The sequence below is a fragment of the Desmodus rotundus genome, chromosome 1, assembly GCF_022682495.2.
Source record: "Desmodus rotundus isolate HL8 chromosome 1, HLdesRot8A.1, whole genome shotgun sequence".
Classification (NCBI taxonomy): domain Eukaryota; kingdom Metazoa; phylum Chordata; class Mammalia; order Chiroptera; family Phyllostomidae; genus Desmodus; species Desmodus rotundus.
The window spans coordinates 164,557,701-164,579,681 of record NC_071387.1 but is presented as its reverse complement, the minus strand read 5'-3'; the positions used below and the strand labels follow the sequence as shown (position 1 = coordinate 164,579,681).

Genomic DNA, 21,981 nt, shown 5'->3' with positions numbered 1-21,981 from the left:
GGGAGAGTAACTGGGCTAGAAACCGGAAACTGGGTCGAATGAGGAGCAGATGAAGGAACTCTGTGTGTTGGCCTGGAGAAAATATACCTGGAGGGGTGGGAGGTACAGAAGGGGGAATGACAAGAAGCTGTGTTCAAATATTTGCAGTGCCGTCAGGTGGAAGAGAGATTAGAATTGTGCTGTGCAGCTCCAGAGGGCAAACACAAAGCCAGCGAGTACCGGTTACAGGATAGAGTGTCAGCCGAAAAGAAGGAAGCATTTTATGATTATTGGAGATACTCAAAGCAGATTGCGGTGCCTCGTGACGCAGGAAGTATTTGTGCAAAGACTAGATGAATATCTCACAAGAGCATTGGTGGAATAATTTCTGGATCTTTTCTCTTTTTTTGGTTTGGCTAATCAAGGGAAACTCCTTGGAGAGAGAAATGACCTAGCAATGAGCATTGTTCTCCTGGTGCCAAGGAAAGGTGGGCCTTGTGGTCTGAACCACTAGGGGGAGTCAGGACAGCAGTGTTGCAGAGCCGCGACCCCGCTCCCTGCCTTCCGGGAGCAAGTGTGGCAGCCTGGCTCTTGTCTCCCTGATTCTGCTGCTTTCAGTGTCTCCTCCGCGAGCCTTTCGTGAACGCTTTCACCTGAGTAGAGTCTGTAATGTCTGAGGGGCCTCTGCACGTCCAGCGGCACAATCCCTTCTATTTGTGCTTTGTTTAGTGCTTGATCTATTCATTATATAAAAGTCCAAACACTCCTTATATAGAACTAAACAAATTAAAGTTCATGAATATAAGGAACATAACATTTTCCGATATTTAAACATTAATTTTAAAACTGATTCTCCTAAAATGACAAGTATCCTATATTCAAATCTTTTAAGTGCTACAAATGCCTCAAAAAGCAGAAACAAACAAATGGATCATCAAAATGATTGCGACATTTACTATTATATTTAAAGTGTTATAAGGTACTTATGTTTAGATTTATTTCTCATTTATCACTATACTTACTCTTATAAATATTCTCATACTCTCCTGAGGACACAGTATCTTTAAATATATATATATATATTTATATATATATTTTTTACATATTTACCTATATAAATATATATTTACCTTCCTGATGATAAATTTCCTCAAACTCAAAAGCAAAAAAAAACAAAATGTCATCTCTGAGCAGCTCAGGTTGGAGGTGTTAAGTTTTGAAATTTCTTATAAATATACAAAAACTTCCCGTGAACTTAACTTAAAATTCTAGTAGATCTAATAATCAATTAAGCTTATGAAGTTATATTTTGGTACCTGAAAGTGGAGGTCTGCTGTACCAAATACCAAAAACAGTGGGAATGACTTTGGAACTGGCTGGAGGCTGGAAAAAATTTGAGGAGTGTGACAGAGAAAGCCCAAGTGACCTTGATCAGACCGTTTAGAAATTTAGACTTGAAGGATGCTGTCACTGAGGGCTCAAGGGGAAGTAAGAAACATGTTGTTGGAAACTGGAGGAAGAGGGGTTCTTGTTAGGAAGTAACAGAAAGTTTAGCAAAATTGTCTCCTACAGTTATATGAAAAGCAGAACAAGTAAGTGATAAACTTGCTTATCTAGCTAGGATTTCCAAGCAAAGTGTTGAAGATGCCAGCTGGTTTCTTCTTGGTGCATAGAGTCAAATGCCAGAGGAGAGAGATAAATCGAGGGGAGAACTGTTAAAAAGGAACCAATATTTGATGATTTTGAAAATTCTCAGTCTCTCTAGATGGCAAAAGATGTTAAAATTAAGTAATGACTTTCAAGCATGTGGCGTAGACACAAACCCTGGACTAGAGAAAAAAAAAAAAAAAAACCAAGTGGATTGAACAAGCTTTTGTTAAAAACCGCAAGAAGATCAAAGGATCAGAACAGTATTGAGTCACACAAAGAGCCCTCTCCAGAGATTAGGGGTCTGCCTCATATAACTTCTCAAATAAGGCCTTTTGGAAGTTTGAGTGGTCTTTGAACCATCTCAGCATCTTTACCCTAGGTAAAGGCGCTCCTGTCTCAAAAAGAACTATGGATGTTGCTTTTATATAAAGGGAAATTGACAGGAGACCCACAAAAATTTATATTTAATTTTTATATAATTTTAATTTTATATTTAAATTTATTTTTTAAAAATAAATATTAAAAAAATTTATTTCAGTGAAAGCACTGCCAACTTATAGTGAAAGGGACAGAAAGAGTGCAAAACTAGAGGCAGCTATTGGAACTCCAGATTCTACTCGCAGGAAACAGGATGATAAAACTACTCAGCAGCAAACGCATGCTGCCTTTCATGAAAAAGGAAAGGTGATGACTCAGAAGGCAGAACCAAGAACACTTGTGGATTATTCCCAGACCTTGGAATCTAATCAAGGAACTGGCATAAGTTTGCTCAGCTGAGCTTCAAAACTAATTTGTCATGGTAACTCCTTTGTACCTTTCATTTCCCTCCCTCTCCCCTTTTAAATGGAATGTCTATAACTATTTTACTACACCGTTCCTCCATTGTGTGTTGAGTATGTTAGGAGTCAAATAGCTTGTCTTTTATTTTATAGATTCAGAGTAACTATATCCTAGGAAACTCATTTATATCTGGACCTGATTTAGATGATGAGGTTCTAGATTCTAGAATCTAGTCTAGATCCCAAATTCTAGAATCTAGATTCTAGATTCTTTATGAGCAGATGCCATAATGGCATGAGGTTCTTGGGGAACTTGGGAGGAGATAAATGTATTTTTCATGTGAGAAGAACACAAATCACTGTGGACCAGAGAGAGGGTACACTGTGATGGGCAGAATCTAGGGGAGCCCTTACATCATTCCCTACTTTCTGGTTTCAGCCCTTGTCTGAACTCTTCCTTTAATAGGGGTATCAAACTCAGTTTCACCGAGGGCCACATCAGCCTCATGGTTGCCTTCAAAGGGCCAAATGTAACTTTAGGACTGTATAAATGTAACTACTCCTTAACTAGGGGAAAGGAGCTCAGCGCTGCCGCCAGGTAGAAACAAGGTACCGGGCCGGATAAATCAAGGTGGAGGGCCGGATTTGGCCCACAGGCCTTGCATTTGCCACCAGTCCTTTAGAATATGAATGGGACCTGTGATTTGCTTTTGACCAGTAGAATTTGCAAAAGTAATGGGATGTATGTGATTATATGTACATAATTACATTACATAAGACTGTAATTCATCTTGTTAGGAGACCCTCTCTCCCTTGCTGGCTTTGAAGGAGCAAGTTGCCATATTTTTATTTTTGTTTTTATTTTTTGCATTTTATTTATTTATTTTCTTTCTATTGAATTTATTGGGGTTACACTGGTTGACAAAATTATACAGGGTTCAGGTGCACAATTCCACAACACATCATCTGTACACTGTGCTGTGTGTTCACCTCCCAAAGTCAAGTCTCCATCCATCACCATTTATCACCCCCCATGCCCTCCTCCCCCTCCCCCACTGTTGTCTGTGTCCATGAGTTTTTCTTTTTTTTGCAATTTCTCCACCCCACCAGCCCCCAAACCCTCACCCTGTCCCTGCCAGCAGTCACAAGCTACCATGTTGTGAACTTCCATATGAGAGCGCCGTGCAGCAAGGAGCTGAAGGCAGCTTCCAACTGATACTCAGCAAGCAAATGAGGTTCTTAGCCTGACAGCCTGCAAGAAACCGAATGCTCTAATAGCTACATGAACTTGGAAGCAGATCTGACCCCAGTTAAACCTTTGAAGTCCATAGGCAGAAAGGCGGGAAGGGAAGATCACAAGCAGGCCAGTACCCCATGAACATAAGCCAGAACCCCACAAGAACAGATTGAAACCTGTGTTTGTTCATGTTGCCTTTGACCTTGCTGACAAGAGTATCCTGTAGGAACTGGGGTCCTTCATCATGGAGCAAAACACATACACCTGGCCCAGGAGCCTGAAAAACTGAAAGAGGATCCAGTTTAGTGTGTGTGTGTGTGTGTAGTGAGATAAAGGCCTAAGTTCATGTTGTTGCATGTGGATATGTAATAGGCCTGGCATCATTTGCTGGAAAAAAGAAAAAAAACCCTCTCCAGTTCTCCACTGAATTATTTTGGCACCTTTGTTAAAAATTGACCATAATGTGAAGGTTTATGTCGGAACTCTCCATTCTCACCCACTGATCTGCATGTCTGTGCTCACACCAGTACCTCACTATTGATTCAGTGGCTTTATAGCAAATTTTTCAATCAAGAAATATGTCTTTCAACTTAGTTCTTTTTCAAAATTCTTTTGATTATACATTGGATTTCCAAATAAATTTCAGGATCAGCGTGTCAATTTTTACCAAAAAGTCCTGCTTGAATTGTGATAGGGATTGTGTTGAATATATAGATCAGTTTGGGGAGAACTTCCATCTTGACAATATTGAGTCTTCCAATCCATACATGAGACTGTTTCTCCATTTATTTGATTATTCACTATTTTTGTCTTAGTAAAGCTTTATAATTTTTAGTGTACTAGTTTTGTACTTTTTAAAACAATTTTTTATTGTTGTTCAATTATGGTTGTCCCCATTTACCCCCATTGCTTTCCCCTGCCCTGCCCACCCCCCTTCTCCTACATTCAATCCTCCCCCTTGTTGTCCTTGTCCATGGCTTCTTTATACATGTTCCTTGACTTGACCCTTCTCCTTCTTTCCCCGTTATCTCCCTCCCCCCTCCCCTCTGGTCACTGTCAGTTTGTTCTTTATTTCCATGTCTCTGGTCTATTTTGCTCACTTGTATATTTTGTTGATTAGGTTCCACTTATAGGTGAGATCATATGGTATTTGTCTTTCACTGCCTGGCTTATTTCACTTAACATACAGCTCTCCAGCTCCATCCATGCTGTCATGAAGGGTAGGAGCTCCTTTCTTTCTTTCTGCTGCATAGAATTCCATTGTGTAAATGTACCACAGTTTTTTGATTCACTCATTTACTGATGAGCACTTAGGCTGTTTCCAGCACTTGGCTATTGTAAATAACACTGCTATGAACATCTTTACCTAAATTTATTCTTAAGTATTTTATTCTGTTTATGCTTTGTGAATAGACTTTTTAAAATTGCATTTTCAGATTTCTCATTACTAGTATAGGAATACAATTAACTTTTGAATATTAATCTTTTATCCTGCAACATTGCTAACCTCATTTATTAGTTCTAGGCATTTTGTATGTGGATTCCTTGTGATTTTCTATTCGTGGGATGATTTAATCTATGAATATAAGCAGTTGTTCAACTTCCTTTACCTCCAGTCTTTTAATAAACTATTATATCCTGCATTCTGCACTGGTCAGACCCTCTCTTGGATCATAGTATTTATTTCTGGCCATCACACCTTCCTTGAGGAAACAAAAACAAAAGTGATAAAGATAAAATAACTATCACTACAATCCTTATATCCAGCCACAACCTCTATGAACATTTGGTGGGGTAGACCCTTCCAATTTTGCTGGAGGCATCATAGCAGAGCTTACGATGTACTGAGTCACATCCTCCAGCCACCGCCTTTCAAGGTGGCTGAGGTGGACATTGCTATGCACTTTGCCAGCATCTGTACAAGCTCATGTCACAGTGTCCCTCACCTTTGCTTTCCAGAAGTTTGGGAAGCCTGCCCAGCTACATGTAGGCACAACCCATAATTGAAAGGCACTTAGCACCCCTGGGTTGGAGGCAGCCCTGAACCAGTGAGAAAAGGATATCAGGGACAAATGGCTCACCCTTCCCATCCTACAGGATAGAGAATGTGGGACAATTCTAAGGTGCCTCTACATGGTTCCTCAGCACGCTATGGCATTGAACTCCAGTTGCCCACAGCTGTAACCTGCTCATGTATTGACTTTTCTCCCTTACCCCTTCACTTCTGTTTGCTAAGATTACCCCCACCCCCCAAATTATCTGTGCCTGTGTCCTGTCTCAGGTTCTGCTTTCAGAGAAACCTAAACTAAGACAGAGATCACACTCAGTCTCTCCACAAACTGGGGTATGACCATGGAACAGCCATCAGGAGAGCGAAGGGGTTGGCAATGACATCATATAAAAACAATGAAAATAGCCTAGGAAACCAGGAGAAGAGAAAAACTTAAAGAAGAAATCATAGTTATCTTTAAATACCTGGAAAGCATTCTTGTGAAAGAGGAGACACTGGCATTAATTGAGCCCCTTCTAGGTTATGTACTGGATATTTGTGGTATGTTAACATATATATTATCTTTTTAAAAATCTATTTTATTGATTATGCTATTACAGTTATCCCAGTTTTTTCCCCTTTGTCTCCCTCCACCTGATACCCCCATATTCTCCAGCAATCCCCATCTTAGTTCCTGTCCATGGGTTATGCATGTAAGTTCTTTGCCACTCTATTACTTATACTGTTCTTTACATCCCCCTGTCTATTTTGTATTTACTAATTTGTCCTTCTTAATCCCTGCACCTTTTCCCCATTCTCCTGCTTCCCCACTCTCAACTGATAACCCCCCAAATGATCTCCATATCTGTGATTCTGTTCCTGTTCTGCTTGTTTGCTTAGTTTGTTATTTGGATTAAATTATTGATAGTTGTGAATTTTAATGTTCATCATTTTGATCTTCTCTTTCTTAAATAAGTTAGCATTTCATGTAATAATGGCTTGGCGATGATGAACTCCTTTAGTTCTACTTTGTCTGGGAAGCACTTTATCTGCCCTTCCATGCTAAATGATAGCTTTGCTGGATAGAGTAATCTAGGTTGTAGGTCCTTGCTTTTCACCACTTTGAGTACTTGCCAGTCCCTTCTAGCCTGCAAAGCTTCTTTTGAGAAATAAGTCTTTGAATCTCAGTTCCAGTACTTGCTAGCTTTGGACCTTGGGCAAGTTCCTTAAACTCTTGAAACATAAAGATAGTCACTACCTCCCTGAGTTGTTGTAAGGATGAGATAAGATAATGAACTAGCTCCTACTAGCACTTACATTATCTTATCTCATCCTTACAACAACCCAGGGAGGTAGTGACTATCTTTGTATTTCAAATGAGGAAAGAGGCACAGGAGAGTTCAAGGAACTTGCCCAGGGTCCAAAGCTAGCAAATATTGGAACTACGCACAGCTTGTGTCTTTCTGCTGTCCTGCGTGTGTTGCACCAAAGGGCAAGACTGGGACCAACCAGCAGACGTTCCGAGTCTGCAGATTGTCCAGATGTTCACCAACTGTTCTCTCTTCCTGGATGCAGCGGAACACTTCATGTCCAAACTTTCTTTCAACTAGCCTGGGCTTTGTGATAGGATTCTGGCAGCAAATGCAATGTGCAAGTGTGATATACCTGATACACCCCAATCTCTCTTTTAGCAAGCTGAAAGCAGAGAGGATCTGGGAAGGTCCTGGGGGATGGCAGAGCCACGGATAGAAGGTGCATGGATCCACAGAGCATAGGGTGGAATAAAGCACCCCATGTGTTGGCCACATTGGACTGGGACATGAGCAATAAATGACTATACATTGAATTAAGCCACTGAGATTTGGGGACTGTTATACAGCTGCTATTCCCTAAGAAGCCATGAGCTTCCTGTCTCAGGAAGCACACAGCATGATTAAATGTTCAACTGTCCAGGCCATTTTAAAGAGATCTTTGGGAGAGTAGGCCAGGTAACTTGTGAAAATAATAGCTCACGTTTATTGAGCTATGTATCAGGCATGAACACATATTCTCTCACTTAAGTCTACAATGTACTTTATCATACTCATATTATGCATGAAGAAGTAAGGCACAGAGAGGTTAGGTAACTTACCCAAGGTCACACAGCAAGCGGGGGTAGAGCCAGATACCCTGCTTACCCCTTCCAGGCACCTTACTCTTAACCACTATCCCTCTCTGTCTTTAATGCAGAAACTATAGTTGAAGGCTTGGGGACTGGATTGGTTTTGTCCATGCAGGGTGTTTTTTTGTTTTTATTTTAAAATTCCAGCCTATACTTAGAAGTTAAAAGATTTTACATAAAAACCCTGTTTTCTAATTTCTCTTGAAAATTCAGAAAAGCTGACAAAATTGGCTTGTAGCCCTTATGGCAACAAGCAGCTGGAGCTGTGGAGTGGCATAAACATGGTCCCCTCATTTGTGTGTTATTTTCCGGCTCTGGCAGTTTTTGATTTTGTGAGCCCTGAATGGCTCCATCTGAAGCTAAGCTCTCCCCAGGTGGAGAGCACACTGTTCGGCATACAGTAGAGACTTAACTGATGTTTAGGAAATGACTGAATAAAAGCAGAACCTGAATTCTCTCTTCCTGTCACTCTTCCTCTAGTTCTCCCTTCTGTGACTGGAAACCAGTAAATCCGAGTGGCTAATGGGTAACACACGAAGCTAATTTCCCTCTTCTTCCAAGCATAAGGACCCAGGTTACAGGTACCTACAAATACCGTGCCTGACTTGGGCTCCCATTGGCATTTCCTGTTAACTGAAAATGTTTGCTTCCATAAAACCAGCATTTGCTCCGAACAACTGGCCAAAACTGGTGGGGTGAATGGCCACATGGGTGTGTTGATTCTGTCTTAGATTAGATAGTGCACAATGGACTCTTTGTGAAGTCCTCAGAGCAGGGTGTAGACAGGCAGGTGTGCCCGGCTCCCAGCTTTGGAGACTCTCTCGGTACAGTGCTCAGGATGGACGGGCACAATTTTAATCCGCCTGGCTGAGAGCAGCCGCAGACTGCTGGACTTCCATGTGGGTATGTAGCCTCACACAGGGGAAGCTTTTCTCCCAGGCTTGTTAGCAAAGCTCATTTGGCGGAGTGCAGGTCTGGGGCATGGCCTGGATCAGCTGCTATGACGCACGTAGTGTAAGCTCCAGAAGCTTGCTGATCCCCTTAGAGAGCCCGAGCCTGTCCATCCCCACCCCCTACTCTGTCCTCCAGTCCAGACCTGGGACGGCACTGCCTTTCTCTGCAGGGCTGGGGTGTTGGCATCAGGGAGGGGAAGGGGCCTGCAAGGGCTCTTCCAGAGGAAATCTCCTGCTTATTTGATGGGAGGACAAAAGGGGTTACTCCACAGGCCTTCACTTCTGAGCCTCCTATTATGTAAGCAGAGTGGATTGCTTAAAGCAGCACTTTTTGGTCTGAGGGCATCCCCTCTCCCCTTCCCACGCCCCTGGCTTAAAGGATGACTTTTATTACTTTTTGAAGCTTTGAAATTATAAAAAGCAATTTATTACCTTATAATCAGAAAAATAAGTGAGGGTTATTTTAAATACAAAAACATGTTGAACTTCCCAAGTATCACCTTCTTTCATCATTTATAACAGCGTTGGCACATACAATAGTAGGTACTCAGTACCTGTTTATGCAGTGAATGACATACTGTAGTTACTTCTCTTATTTAATGTTATAAAGTGGTTACTTCCTTTATTGAGACAGCATACAGCTGTTTTGTGGGCGAGGGGAACAGGTATTGGATAGCTTGCTCATTTATTCATTCATTCATTCATTCACTTTTATGCCTCTGGCTTCAGCACCTTCCTTTCTCCGGCTGCACTTTGTTTAATAAAATCGTCAGATTTGCTAATAAGCTTGGCCTCTCTTTTTCCCCAACTTCTGTGTTGTTGTTTGGGTGGATTTGACTTGATAACTTTCCAATGCATTTGTATAAAAACCAGATTTGATATTGATATGGATTGTAGCCATTATTGATATCACTGAGAATTAAAGATTTTGTAATAGAAAAATTAAATTGTTACATATATCTCCTGAATCAAAAAACCCCCAAATTAAGAACTTCATACTGTACAAAATGAGTGACGAGGTAGAATTGCGACACATTTCTGGTCCTCCTTGGCGCCCACCAGAATTGCTGGTGGCCCCTGTGGTCCTGTGGACTTTGCTTTCTTTAGTCTATAGCCGATGGTTCCTTTATGGCGTTATTACCACCTGAAATTCTGCCAGATATCATTTACTTGATTTAGTGTCTTTTTCTCTTCCACATGTGAGTTCTTTTAAGGTCAAGGACTTGTTCATGCTTATTCACTGCTGTATCCTCACTGCCTAGGATGACGCCTGGGCACAAGGAAGGTATTTAATAAATGTTTGTTGAATTAATGGCAGAACAGAGAGAGGCCCAGAGCATGAGTGACCTACCTAACATTATATGGAGCCCCATCAGGAGAACCAGCCGTAAGGCCTGGGTCTAGGCCCTCTCACTTAGCCTCTCCCAGTGCTGCCTCCCACCCAGTGCCCAGTGCGGGCATGCTAGGCATGCTTTCCTAGCACTGAAGAGTTGCCCAAGGAGACTGAGGAACCCGGGGGTGCAATGTGGATGGAGTCCTCATTTCCCAGTTGGGAGGGGCCGCTGTAGGGGAGATCTTGTGGTGTGACACCTAGGGTGACCCACCTGGTTGCCAGGGGCCAAGGAATCTCCTGGGATGCACAACTTTCAGTCTGAAGAGATGGGGTGGGGGGAGTCCCAGTTAGACTGGGATGAATTGGTCACCCTATGTGACAACATTCCGTGAAAATCTGTGGTGCCCTACAGTGGGTAACTCCTCTGGGAAATGCTTTCTAGTGTTAGGGAATCATGGACTTCCAGTGGTAGACAGGGGAGGCCTTGATGATCATTGAGTCCAGAGGCTGCAGGCTCACCTGTCTGCATAAAGCTGTGAGAAATGGGGACTATGGCAAGGAATATTTGCCCCTTGTAAAAGGAGGTGGCCGCACTCAACTTGAGGTGAATGATTACCTGTGGGAATAAGAGCCCATGTGGCCAGATGGGTCCATTTTTCAAGAGAAACCTAAGATCTGTGAATGTGTGTGTGTAAAAGAGAGAGGGGGAAAAAATCTGATTTTGAAACATTGGCAACAATTTTTTTTTAATGTGATGTAGTGTGATGTTTCATTTTTACACAGGGGGAAACTGAGGCACAGAGTACAGTGAATACAGAGCTAGAAGTGAAGGATCCAGGCCTCTTGACCAAGGAGCCTCAATAAGAAAAAGTTTCTGTAAAGATTAGTCAATTTGGCAGGGGGTTGGAGGGGAGGGGACTTGTAAAGAAAAAGAAGTTCGCACTTATTATGTAAAAAGTCACACTCAATTTTTACAGCCCTTTGAGTATGTTACTCATTTCTCTGTGCCTGTTTCCTTGGGTGTAAAATGGAAAATACTAGGTAATTCGTGAAGTCTTGTGGGAAAGATGAAAGGAATTAATTCATAGGAAGTGCTTAGGACCAGATAGGAAGCTCATGTGGCTCGCCTTGTCACTGAAGTAGTTGTTACTGTCAGTCACCTTCATTTCACGTGTGAAGAAACTGCTTTCTCGGAGGTTACCTAACTTGCCCGTGATTGTAGCAATAAATCAGAACCAAGAGTTGAACACTGATTGTTTGATTATAATTACAGGGGTCTGTCTTTTCCTGTATTCCCCCTTCCTATGCCACTAGGCTGGTGTTATAAATTCAAGATAAGAAAAACAAAAAAGCTCATTTTTCTCTTTTGGTAATCATTGTACAGACAATCAAGGTCAGAAGTTCAGTTCTCTGGTTATTTCCCTGCCAGAGATGAACCAAGTATCATCTGCAATGATGGAAGAGAAAACATTACACAAATAAAAATGGTGGAGAATAAAAATAATTTCTCCTTGGGCATTCATTATGTAATTGGGGGGGGCAGCTAATTCATCTTCCTAATTATGTTTTGCTTAAGCTGATTTCAAAATTAGTTTGTTTACCCTGAGCACACTGATTAACGTAACAGCAGGGAAGAGGTGGCCTAGAAACTTCTTGGGTGGTAGAGGGAAGGTATCTCGAGATTTGGGAGAATTTCCATGGGTAATTTTCATGTAGCTATGGGAAGGTAGAAGGTTGATAAGTTGAAGGCGCTCTGAGTATAAATAATTACTGTGATTTGTTGTTGCGAGTTTTTAAATCTGTGCAAGGCTATGGATTACAGACCCTGAGAGTTGGACCCCAAGCTCACTTCTTGTTTATCTTTACGTGCTGAGGGTTCAGACCATCCAGGTAGGTAAATCAAACAAGGAGACGGAAGAGAAGAGCTAACTGGAGTGACCCCAGGAGTTTCCTTTCAGTAAATATCCAACAAAATTAAATGCCTAGTATGCACTGTGAATTATGCCAGGAGCTGAGGATACCAAGATGAATGAGCTCATGGTCTTACCACAATCTGTTAAGGAAAACAGACTTGTAAACATAGGAATCATAGCCCAGAGGATCAAGGCTATAAAACGATAGGATCAGAATTGCAGGAGCAGAGAAAAGAAGGTGACAGTCGCCTCAGGGAGTCAGAAAGGAGGGCAGCTCCAACTCTCACTGTCCCTCTGCCCTGCTCTGCTCTGGGGGTGGAGGCACAGGGAACCCCTGCAGGTTCAGTATCAGCTGGCTTCTGCTGGTCTGTCCATGAGAGGCACTGGTGACTCACTGGAGGGAAGGCAAGAACGAAAAGTCAAGGCATCTCATCTATTCTCTGCCTTGAGTTGTGTCTTCAAAATCTTCAAAGCATCTGGGTGTCCACTGTGATCCATCTCCTACTTGGCAGGCCCTCTGTGGTCCAGCTTTAGAGGGTGGTCACAGCCCCTGGGCTCTGGTGACCTCCTCCGATTGCCCCTCCAACCCTGGAGTGGCGGCAGCTGCTTGCTGCTAATGAGCTCTGGCTTGCCTCACCATGTCCTGGTTGGTGGTTCAGTTTTCCTATCACCTGTGCAACCAACCCCCTAACTTGCATTCCCGATATTTGAATACAGAATGTGGTTTCTGTATTTCTGGGTAAGCTCTGGAAGATAGCCGATACCTGAGCTGGTTCCTAAAGGGAAAGAAGAAATTTGCTAGGTAGATATCCAGGGAAGAGTATGTCCCGAGTGTATGGGAGGTATGAGACACTTCTGTGTAGAGATCTAGGGGGGACAGGTGAGCCTGGCAGCAGGGAGCTCCTAACGATGCTGAGAAAGGGAATAAAATGTTCAGGTATTTTAGAAAACTCTCCTAATTCTACTCAGTACAGATTGGTTAAAAAAAAAAAAAAAAAAAGGACCAGGGTGGACATGAAACCTGTTAAGAGACAATCACAAAGAGTCATATCAGAAGCCATGGAAGCTTGAACTGTCACAGCTTCACGGGTGGATATGGAGAGAGGAGGGCACACCCTAGATATTATACTCTTAATCTACTCCAAGAAAAGAAATTTCTTATTTTTCTGGCACACAACAGGTGCCCAGTATTCCTTGACTTCATTAATTTTCGAATAACTTATTTGTGTCACGAAACCTCAGTCGTGCACTTTCTTCCCCACACTTGTTCCTCCTCACCCAGACCCTAGGTGCCACGATGATACCTGCCCTGCCCCGGGAGCCTGTGGCATGAGGTCTCCAGGTTTCTGCTTCCTCTTTTCAGGACAGCTAGGGGTTCAGACCACTCTAGAGCAGCCCTCTCTCTATTTATTTAATGTTCTTCTCCACCAGAGCCATTCAATCAGTGGGTGTTCACTAAGCACTTATGTACATACTAATAGTTGACATGTGTATAATAGCACTTACCACGTCTCAGGCGCTGTGCTAAACACTTGCCATGCATTCGTCTCAACCCTCCAACAGCTTCGGGAAAAGGTGCCACTTTTGCCTTCATTTGATAGATGAGGAAGATACACAAAGGCTGAGTCACTTTTCAAGGTCACCCTGCTAGTAAGTGGCAGAGTGGAAATTCGTGCCCTGACGCTGGAACGCAGACTCTGAGACACTAGGCTACTCTGCCTAGCACTGTGTGGGACATAAAGAAACGTACAACAGGTCTGTGGGGAGGAAAGATGTGAACATACAGAGTCAACCCTGATGCTAAAAAGCGTATAGTCATTCAAGGCAACACAAGACAAGCTGCCGCAAAGCAAACCGGAATGGGTATTGGCGATACGAATGGTAGGGATAATGAGAGAGAGGCCATTCCAGAGTGGGGTAATCAGGGAGGCTTAAGGGAGGAGGTAGGATTTGACTTGCGGTTTTCCTGCTGGTGAGGAGACATGCTGAATTCCTTTGAAACAATGCAAGAGCAACTTGGAGGTCAGTAATGGGCTGCTGCAAATTACAGCGGGAAGTTAAAGAACTTTATGCACCTATTCATTTGTGATTGTCTGGTATTTTTATAACATTAAAGTTTAAACCTAAAATTAAAATTGAATGTAAAATAAAAACATTGTAAGTGTTTACTCTATTTGAATTCATTTTCAAAAATGTTAGCAAATTATCCCGGTAACATTTATTGATATTCCATCCTCCCACTCCCACAATATAAAACAGCATGTTTATTAAATATTAAAATATTTATAGATACTTGGGTCAGTTCTTGTCCTTTCCTTCTGGTTTCCGGCCCTGGGAACAATGGAAACTCTTAGCAGGGCTAATACCGTTTCTGCTTTGTACCCCATGAATACTGTCTTCTCTCTCTCTCTCTCTCTTCCCCTTCCCCCTTGCTTTTTCTTTTTCTCCCTCTTTTCCTCAAAGATTTGTTAAATCTAATTATATTCTCCCAGCTAGCCTACCTTTCCCCACCAAACCATCTTGATTTTGGGGGGGGTTAGTATGAATATTCATTTTTTCTCCCTCCCCCCAATTTATTGAAGAATAACTGAAAATATAATTATATATTTTAAAAATATCATGTAATGATTTGATACACATATATATTGTGGAAGGATCACCAAGATCAAGTTAATTAACACTCCTGTCACCTGTGAGAATATTTTTGATTTTAACATTGAAGTCACGTTTACTTGGTGAGAATAACGCACAAACAGGAGTATTAAAGCTAACAGGAAGCTAACCCATTACCGTCCAATATTCAGTGACCCTGATTTTACCAATGAGTAGAGAGAAAATGAGTCACTTTTTCAAATTGCAGGGGTCTGATTTATAAATTGCCATCTGTGGGGTACAAATCTAAAAGTAGCCCCTCAAAGATTTATTAACCATTCACAATAGTTGTTTGTAGTAATTGACTTTATTTGCACAAAGAGGTGATTCCCATATTTGCTTTAACGAGACCTAAGGACTAAATATTCTTGACTTCAAATAAGGAAGACAGATTAAATGGGAGCACTAATCTTACTCATGGGAAATGTACATGAAAATAATTTCTGTCTTCCCTTTCAAAGTAACCATTCACCACTGATTTTACCCATAAGGCAGGCACGTAAATAAACACCAAGACAAAGACAAGCAGAATCCCTTCTGAACTCAATGTTGTGGCAGGCACAAGGGTCAGGAATAATATTTATGAGGTTCCTAAACGAACACAGCCACTCAGAAGGCAAGGGCATCGGAGATAGGCTTGCGTAGTAGTCCCTCTCTCCTCAGTGCAGTGTCTCTCTCTCTCTGTTTCTTTCTTCTTTTGGGAGATTTTGCTTTAGTTTCTTTAATGATGGGATTTCTGCATAGGGTGTTCACATGGCTCAGTTTAAGTATCAGATAAGAACATTTTGCAAAGGCTGACATGCTTTATAAATGTAAGGTGTTATTGTGCCTTTGAAAGTATAAGAAAGAGTGAAAAAAGGTGGTTATCAACTGAAATCTGTTTGTGGATAGTGGGACTTTGGTAAAAAAAACAACAATTTCATTTCCCCTTAACCACTATTAACAGTTTGGTACAAAGTTTTCCAGTCACAGCATGTAAAACAAAAACTCTCACAAGGATATAATAAGGAGTTTCTTTTCCCCAGTTCCTTGGGTCTGGCCCAAGGACGGGGTAAGCAGCTGTTTTGCAAAAGCTGTACTCTCTCCTTTACCCCCAATTGGCCAGCAAATTAATAAGGTTCAATGTTATCCAGTTTTTTTGTAAGGAATTAATAAACCAGGGTCTCATTGCAAAGAGTCTGGGTGTTTACGGTGTGTGGAGTCACATTCTAAGAGCTCCATACCCTGTTTTACAGGCAGAGCTTCTTCAGCACTTCCGGCTTTCCAGGGTGACCGCGTGGCCTTGTGGTCCCATGGCCTTGTGTCTTCTTCTTTGTACTCTGGTACCATCTGTTAAGGACACTGAAGGTCAACCTCTAATCTCACTTTCTAGTAAATAAGTCGTCTACATGGCCAGGATACATCTCTAAATAGCTCAATGCCATGGAGTCAGGTGGAAGGCTAGCACGAGAGTCCTTGGAGGAGGGAGAGAGAGGACAGCACATGTGTTCACTTGGTTGACTTCCAGTTAAAGCAATTGGCACGTCATGCTTCCTGCCTTTGTAAGGATGACATTTTCAAAACCAGCTGGCACTGTGGCACCTAATTCCAGCTCTTTCGCAAACTAGGCAGCAGGCGGTGGTAAGTTAGGCAGCATCTGTATCTAGGGTCCCTTTTGATAATAATAGGACTCGTAATGTGTGTGTTACACCCATCTCACAGTGTTATTCTAAACGCTGTATGTAATAATAAATGTGATAGGGCTTTTAAAGTGTAAAACACTGTTTATTCCTTTAAGGATAATTCTCTTGGACTCACTCACTTTGGGGAAATAAAAGGTAAGTGTCTTAAAAGCCAGAGGTCTATGCTATAGGTTGACTTATACTTCCTTAGCCCTTCACCCAACTCTTCCAGTTTGTGTCTGCCAAAAGAAAAAGAAAAAGAAAAAGAAAAAAAGTCTAGAGTGTAAACCAAACATCTCCCAGCTTTGAAGTCAACTTATGGGACCAAATGGTCAGAGATGGTGTGCCCAGTAACCTTATACCCACAGCATTCCATTGGCTGCTGCTTCCTCCCTCATAAGCAGAACCCCCACCCCCATCCCTAGGCTAGCAGATTCTCAGAATCCCCAGAATTGTACTGCAGTTAGCAGTTCACCCCAAGCAGAGTGTGTCGACTGCGAGAGCACGTGTGAATGGGGAAGGCACAGGTATCCCTGGTGGGGGCAGTATGCAGCAGAGTGACTTGAGGGTGTCAGAAGTTGTCTAGGCAAAGTGGCTTTGGGAAGGCGGAGGCAGAGCTTTGGGGGTTCTGCAGGCCTCCCCTCACATCTGTGAAGTTGGATTATTAGCACTCCTAGCTGACTACAGGCCTGGTCCTGAGCCCACTGTGGGGGCATAATAGTGGTATGCCGATTAAAGCTTAATAATTGGTTTAGGGGAAAGAGCAATAAATAAAGCCCTGATTTGTAGAGTTTACCAAATTCTCTGGTGTAAATACTCCCACCCACCATGGCTAAGTTAAAGCTACCAGTGTGATGTCATTGAACAAGGAGTTGGGAGGAGAGATGCAGTAACATGAGGTGTAGTATTCTCCCCATACAGGTCCAATGGACGTAAATAACTTCAAGTGCATAGTAAAAGGGAGAGTAATGAAAGGATTAGGAAGTAATGTGGTCTAAGCATCGGTTACCTTTGTTTTTAATATAATTTATTTTATTTTATGCCTAATTTAACTTGTAATAATGGCAGTGTTCAACAACCACCTGGCAGAATTCCTGAGATTTTGACACTAGGCTCTTGTGAGCCAGTACAAGCTGACTCCAGCACACCCTGGTCCGCAGCAGAAGACCCAATCACTCAGTGTGTGGGGGGAATGTTCAGCCTCTAAGGAGAGTACAAGGCCTCTGCCTCCTACTTTTCCCTCCCCTGGCAGGAGAGGAGCCTAAAATGGGTCTGAGACCAACAGCTGGGCTTCTTTAACTATCACAACAACAAAGAATAAAACAAACAAATCGAAAAACCCCAAACCTTCACCCTGCTGGAATAAAATTTCCATTCACTGCACAGTTAACCCATATCCATCTAGCAGATAGGAGATCTGCGCAGGAAGGGTAAGAGGAAGAGTGGGTTCTGAGATGTAAGGAAGATGAAAGCTTGGACAGTGTCAAAACAGTCAGAGACTGTCATAGAAGGTTCTGGAAGCCATGTGTGGTATTTGGATGCTGGATGCTAAGGTTGGGGAGAGGAAGCAGGAGAGATGATGGGAAGAAACCAACTCCTTGCACTTCGCAGTTCTGCCCTGGGCCAGTTCTGGCTCAATTTTTGAAGAACAGTGTTCCCTCATGAGATTCTTATGGTAAAGGAAAAAACCTTCTGTGTCTCAGAAACACATCTTATAAAATAGGTCTCTCAGAATTTAGGCCATAGAGCTGTCCTCAGCGGCCGTAATGGGACACAAAATGAGAAGTGCCTGAGGTGTAGGCACGACCAAATCCTGCCCCACTGAGTACACATGGAGAAGAAAATGACCAAATGCTATTTTTGTCCATTATCAATCCAATCTACTTCTTCCTGAGTGGAGCAGAGTTAGAAATCTAGCCCTAAAAATAACACTGTAATTTGTGACCCGGAATAATCACACCTATCTAAAGCCAGGTTAAAGTGCATGCCTGTGTGTGTGTGTGTTCATGTGTAAGGTGGGGGAGAGAATGAACACTACCTCCTGTGTCTACGCAACAGTAATATTCGTTCCCATTTTGTTCCTTCTTTCCAGGCAGCAGTCGAAGTGCTGGAGAGTGCGGGAGGGGGCGGGCCCGCACTGCGGCACCTTTCTTTGGCTGCTTCATGCTTGGGAACCTCTGAGGGCGGCAAAGCCAGGAGCCAGGAAGTGGTGGACATGTGCTTTAAATTTACCGATTGGACATGAAAGGTCACTCTCTTTTCCCTCCACTCCACAGCTGCTAACCATGTCCTTCACAGATCAGACTAGAGGCGCCCAGAGTTGGGGCATCCTCAGGGCCAGGACAGTCCCCAGCACAGAGGAGAGTCCCACAAATGCTTGTTGAATGTATTGATTCCAGAACAAAGAGTCAACATCCGATGTCTGACTCGCAGTGTGTGAATTGGGAAGAGACGCCACAGCTATCCCAGGTGCAATGCCACACCCTAAGAGTCGAGACAGAAAGCCAGAGGACGGCGGACACCAGCCCCGGTACCTGTACCAACAGTTATCAGTTTATCCAGCAGTGTGGCACTGCTTGTCGACATTCCTCAGCGTGCTTTGCAGTCAGACAGCCTTTGATGACAAAGGTGTCTTCGATTGTACGGCAGACCATATCTATTTTTGGCTTTGGGGTACAGGGATACCTACCACTTTAAGAAAAGTCTAGTAGAGGAATACGTAGATTTACAAAGAGAGAACTTTGTAAATCTCTCTTCTGGGGGGGTGGACATTGTACCACCGAATTATTGATCATGGGGTTGCTGCAGATCACCCTGTTCCCTAGTATGGCTAAAATAGGAATCTATGTCCCAATGCTGATTTGCCCACCACTTTGCAGTGGCACATCTAGCTTAAGGGGGCAGCAGAGGCCACCATCTACCCCAGCCCTGTCCCTTGCAAGGGGACACATGCTCTCCCCTCCTGCATCCTCCTTTCTCTTCTCCAGAAAGAGTAACATCCCCTCAACCTATCCCCAGGAAGTCTGGTGAAGGGACAAGCTGGCTGTGTCTGAGAAAGGACATCTGGGTGGGAGAATGTAGGCTGGGGGAGGCTGAGGGCATGAGTGGAAGGATTGTGACATCTGTGACGAATGCCACTTGCACACTTGGGAGATGCCCAGCACAGGGGGGTGAGGCCCAGCCAGTGGGACTGTTGGCCCAGGGCTCCTGCAGAATCTTGAGGGAGAAAGAAACGTGGTCCCCACAGCATCAGAGCCCCCACCTGTGTACACTAGCCCGTTCCCACCACCCAAGGGGGTAAACTGAGCTGCATATTTCATGATGAGGAAGTGAAGTGGAATGTGAGAATCCTCATTACTGACGTCAAGCTTGCCTTTCATTTTATTTATACCCATGACATTGTGACACAGGATCTAATTTTCCATTGTATTTTTTTCCTCTGTTAGGACCTGAGTGATGACAAGTGAATTTGTGCCTGAGCCTGGAAAACAGTGTCTTAAATTTGAAGCCAGAGTCCCTACAGGATTGGTGTCTATTTCTATCTTCCCACCTGCCTGCCCCTCCTTTGAACCTCTGAACTAACCATTAAAAAGGGCAAAAGGGAGCATGCTCCCACAGGGCACGTCTGCCCGAGGAGTCAGAGCTCAAGGCATTTAGTTGCCTGCTCTCCACTGGTGACAGGCTGTTCCTTCCTGCCATGGGTGCTGGAGGGAGGCCAGGGAGCAGTGAGGCCGCACAGCAGCCTTGGCACAGAGCCCTGGTTGCTGTCTGGGCATGAAGTTGGGCTCAAGCACTGGGAGCGTGGTTCCAGCTTCCTGGCCCAGAATCGCCTGTGCAGGGACCACTCCACTGTTCAAGCACTGGTGGGACCCCACTCCTTCTGCCCCCAGGGGCTGGGCAGGTTTAGGAGCAGAGTTGGGTCTGGAAGGAATGGCCGGAGCAATTGGGGGACGCTGGAGCACAGGCAGTTGTGTCCCGTGTGCAGAAGCAGCCTTTGGGGCATACCTGGGATGAAGGAGAGAATGGTGTGTGTCCAGCACGTGGACGGAGCTCCTGGCTCTGCTGCTGGACTAGGGCTGAATTCCACTGGATAACAAGTCTCCCTCCATTACCTTCCACAGCCTCAAATCCAGACAGTGTCTCTAACGTGGGCCCGCACCAGGCAATGAGACCTCTGCCTGGGTCCTCACAGACCCACTGCTATTTCATTAGGGCCTCCTGTAGCCAGCTTTTCATCAACGTTTTTCAGCCTCTGACCCGAGAGAAATCTCAACTTCCTTATACTCAGTTCAGAATATGTTTGTTATTCAGGATTCTGATGTGGAGGCCTGATAAGAGAGGCCTAAGACCTCCCCAGTTAGTAAACCCACGGTCTGAGGATTTAAAAACCAAGAAACACAAGCACAGCCACGCCCGGAGAGGTGGCGCAGTACCAGCTCCTGTCACCTGAAATCTTCCAGGATATTTAGAAATGGGTGTCAGTGAATTTTCTCTGCATTTACTTTGGATGTCTTGTTTGTTTTGTTTTGTTTTTGAAACAAAGCTTTCCCGTAGCACCAATAAAATTGGATCTGCACTTTATGGAACATCTTGTAGGTTATAGGCTTGACTCGGCGTTTGATGCCTTCCACTTACGTGTCACTTTTCTCGGTCAGTTTGGTAAACATAGTACAGAAATGCAGTGCGGGAAGCCAGAGGGGCTTCTCCGAAGCTGTCCTGGTATCTCACCTTGAACTGCCCCGCAAGTGTAGGAGTTGCTTGAGGAGGGTGGGGCTGTCTTCACGTGCCACAGCTTAAGCCAGGCCTTTAGAATTCCATCTGCCCCAGCCCCCCAGAGCCCCAATGCTGAAAGCTGGTGTCTGTTTGATCAGCCTGTCTCAAACACTTCCTGTGGGCAAGAATATCAAGTGCTTTCTACTGGGTGCTTGGGTGGAGGTGGGCGCCAAGGGTGAGGAGGGATGAATGAGACACAGGGCCATTTCCATCAGCCAAAAAGTGCAGCAGCAACACAAGGCTGCGGGAAATAAGCATAGGTGGAGAGGAAACACTAAGGGGATTCCATTGCCTCAGGATGTAAGTGGATGAGATCTAGGTTCCATACTGGGATGCCGGTGTCACTTAGAAATCCTTTCCCCAGATCTCTTTGGGAGGTTGCTTGGAACAAGTGCAGGAGATTTGTTATTAGATCTGTGATTTGGGGAAGGTTCTGAAACTCTGTAGGCCTCAGTTTCCACAACTGTAAAAGGGAGATACAGGGCCTCCCACACAGAGTTATTGTGGGGTGGATAAGGTTAGGGAGACAAAACACTCTGCAGCATCAAGCACATAGTAGGGGCTTGCAGACCCCCACAGAAGGTCTACTTTTAAGTCTTAGCCCAGCCATGTGGTTCCAACCCTCTCAGTGTTCTTTGTGGCAAGCTTCTAAGGTGGGGAATCCAAATGCTGACCAAGCATATACGTCCGTGCTGATTAAGATACGGGGTGAAGGGCAGGGAGCCCCGGGACTCAGTGTCACAGTGTGGGGAGAGGAATGGTCTTCGTGAGCAGGTGTTGGAAAGACGAGCTGAGGAACACAGAAATGTAGCTGGCTTGATCCTCACCATGCTCCCCAAGGTGGGGCGTGTTTGGGGATGGGGCTGCCTGGGCCAGGACTGTTTTTGTCTTCAGTCTGCC

The 21,981-nt window shown here is 43.9% G+C and overlaps 1 protein-coding gene and 1 long non-coding RNA gene across 3 annotated transcripts in view; both read left to right on the top strand.

Moving 5' to 3' along the window:
• PDE8B (phosphodiesterase 8B) overlaps positions 1 to 21,981 on the top strand; it is a 300,637-nt gene that overhangs the window by 34,987 nt on the left and 243,669 nt on the right. The window lies entirely within an intron of this gene.
• On the top strand, positions 8,572 to 20,878 carry LOC139440360 (uncharacterized). 2 transcript variants are annotated; one of them, XR_011650558.1, is made up of 4 exons: positions 8,572 to 8,699; positions 15,883 to 16,267; positions 18,401 to 18,948; positions 19,755 to 20,878. It is a non-coding gene; the product is annotated as an uncharacterized lncRNA (long non-coding RNA). The 2 variants fall into 2 exon arrangements; XR_011650555.1 differs by lacking the exon at positions 15,883 to 16,267 and having other exon boundaries at positions 8,575 to 8,699.